Raw genomic sequence first — 3,002 nt, 5'->3', positions numbered from 1 at the left:
AGTAGAGACGGGGTTTCACCATGTTGGCCAGGCTGGTCTTGAACTCCTGACCTCAGGTGATCCACCTCCCTTGGCCTCCAAAGTGCTTGGATTACAGGCGTGACCCACCAAGCCCGGCCTATATTTTAAGTAATTGCGAGCCGGGCGTGGCGGCTCCTATCTGTAATCCCAGCAATTTGGGAGGCCAAGGTGGGTGGATCACTTGAGGTCAGGAGTTCCAGACCAGCCTGGCCAACATGGTGAAACCTTCTCTCTATTAAAAATACAAAAATTAGCTGGGCGTGGTGGCACATACCTGTAATCCCAGCTACTCGGGATGCTGAGGCAGGAGAATCACTTGAACCTGGGAGGCGGAGGTTGCAGTGACCTGAGATTGTGCCACTGAATTCCAGCCTGGGCAACAAAAGCAAAACTCCGTCTTAAAAAAAGAAAGAGACATTGCCACCACCACCCTGATCAGTCAGCAGCCACAAACAAGACCTTCCACCTGCCAAGATCCCAACCTGAAGCTTCAGATGATTGTTAGCACTTGTTTTTTTTTTTTTTTTAAAGACGGGGTTTCATCATGTTGGTCAGGCTGGTCTTGAACTCCCGACCTCAGGTGATCCGCACGCCTTAGCTTCCAAAGTGCTTGGATTACAGGCGTGAGCCACCACGCCCGGCCTGACTGTTAGCATTTGTTAAAATAAAAACTAAGCTACTTAAATCAGTAGCTTAGTTTTTATTTTATTTTATTGAGACAGAGTGTCCCTCTGTCACCAGGCTTGAGGGCAGTGCTGCCATCTCGGCTCACTGCAGCCTCCGCATCCTGGGTTCAAGCCATTCTCCTGCCTCAGCCTCCTGAGTAGCCGGTATTCCAGGCACGCACCACCACACCAGGCGGATTTAGAGAGGGGTTTTCACCATGTTGGCCAGGCTGGTCTCCTGAGTGCTAGCAATCTGCTCACTTGACCTCCCAAAGTGCTGGGATTTCAGGCATGAGCCACAGTGCCCAGCCTATTTTTTTTGGCGTTGAGGGAGGGTACAGTAATGGGAGCCCAGGTTGGGAGGGAATGAGGAGTGGTCAATAAAGTATTTTAAATTAAGGTATGTACGCTGTCTCGTAAAAATAATGTTATTGCATACTTAATAGACTGCACTGTGGTATAAACATAACTTTACTTTGCCCTGGAAACCCAGGCAGTCCCTCTGACTGGCGTTGCTGCGACATTTGCGTGATCGCAGTTGTCTGGAACCGAACCCAGATGTCTCTGAGGTCGGCCTGTGCTGACTCCAGTGCTGCAGCCTCTGACGCCGCGAGGAGGTTTTCTTCCTGGCTGGTTGCTGCCACCCACTGCAGGCGCGACGGGACCCTGGCACTGAGTAGGTGATAGAGCTTCCTCGCCACCGCTGCCTGGCTTCACCCAAAATTGGGTTGTTTGACAGACTTGAAACGGCCACTGGTAAATTCTTTTTTCTTTTCTTTTTTTTAATAAATTTAAACTGAGATGGAAAGGAAAGGCTAGGTTGTCAGAGAAACCACAAAGGTCTTTCTTCTAAAAAACACGGAACGCTTCAGAATTTGCGTGTCATCGTTGCGCAGGGGCCGTGCTAATCTTCTGTTTCGTTCCAATTTTAGCGCATGTGTTGCCGAAGTGAGCACAATTCTTTTTTCTTTTCCTTGATTTCCTCTTCTTGCTTTCCTCCTCCTGAAGTTGGGGAAGACCCCAAAGGCCAGGCCTATGGGTGACGCGTGGGAGGGTCGGGTCTGTGGGCCGAGGAGGGCATCCGTAGAGGACTTTGAGCCGTGCTGCTCGGGACAGCCGCGACCTGGCAGGACGGTCTCCCATATCTGCCGAGAGCCCAGGACCCCACGACTCCTGAGAGCTTGTCATAGATGCTGCAGGTGAGTCGGTCCTCAGACGGGAGGTGTGCTGATGCCTCCCCCAGCCTGGGCTTGTCTTCCCAGGGCCTTTCAAGGTACACACCCTTCACTCTCAGGAAGGCAGCGGCTGGCGCTTTCCTTGATGATCATGCTCTTGGTGTTTAAGAATCCTTTCTCTGACGCAGGGTCCCACGGACACCCTCATCTTCCTTCTTACACACATTCTGCAGTTGTAGGCCTTACATTTTGGCTTATTATAAGTATTGAGGCCAGGCACAGTGGCTCATACCTGCAATCCCAGCACTTTGGGAGCCTGAGGCAGGGGGATCACTTGAGGTCAGGAGTTCGAGAGCAGCCTGGCCAACATGGTGAAACCCCGTTTCTACTAAAAATACAAAAATTAGCCAGGTATGGTGGCACACACCTGTAGTCCCAGCTACTCAGGAGGCTAAGGCAGGAGACTCACTTGAACCCGGGAGGCAGAGGTTGCAGTGAGCCGAGAGGTGGGCCACTGCCCTCCAGCCTGGGCGACAGAGTGACTCCATCTCAAGAAAATAAAGTAAGTTTTGAATGGATTTGTGTATGTGCTGCCATGTGTAGACTGAAGCTTCTGTTCATAGCCACAGCCCCATCATTCTAGTACCCGTTGTTGCTAAGGTTCTCCTTTCTCTGCTGAATTTGCTTACACTTACTTCAAAATCAGTTGAACACGTATGTGAGGGTCTCCCCTGGACCCTCTGTTCTGCTCACTGGTCTATTTGTCTATCCTGTTACCAATGCCACACTGTCTGGATTTCAGAACCTTTATAATACATCTTGGGCCAGGTGCAGAGGTTCACGCCTGTAATCCTGGCACTTCCGGAGGCTGAGGCGGGCAGGGCGCGAGGCCAGGAGTTCAAGACCAGCCTGGCCAACATGGTAAAACCCGACTCAGCTACAAGTAGAAAAACTAGCTGGGTGTGGTGGCACGCACCTCTAGTCCCAGCTACTCGGGAGGCTGAGGCACAAGAATCACTTGAGCCCCAGAGGGGGAGGCTCAGTGAGCCGAGATCACACCACTGCACTCCAGCCTGGGGAACAGAGCAAGACCCCATCTCAAAAAAACTAAACAAAAACACAGGCCGGGCGCGGTGGCTCA

General features: G+C 51.6%; 1 non-coding gene across 1 annotated transcript; it reads right to left on the bottom strand.

Annotated features, from left to right (window-relative positions):
* Positions 1-1,538: 1,538 nt before the first annotated feature.
* On the bottom strand, positions 1,539-1,642 carry LOC119468130. The gene has a single exon (XR_005196765.1). It is a non-coding gene; the product is annotated as a U6 spliceosomal RNA (small nuclear RNA).
* Positions 1,643-3,002: the final 1,360 nt, after the last annotated feature.

This window comes from Cebus imitator, unplaced genomic scaffold (assembly GCF_001604975.1).
Source record: "Cebus imitator isolate Cc_AM_T3 unplaced genomic scaffold, Cebus_imitator-1.0 Scaffold384, whole genome shotgun sequence".
Taxonomy (NCBI): domain Eukaryota; kingdom Metazoa; phylum Chordata; class Mammalia; order Primates; family Cebidae; genus Cebus; species Cebus imitator.
The sequence above is the reverse complement of the archived record's forward strand: the minus strand, read 5'-3'. Positions and strand labels throughout refer to the sequence as shown.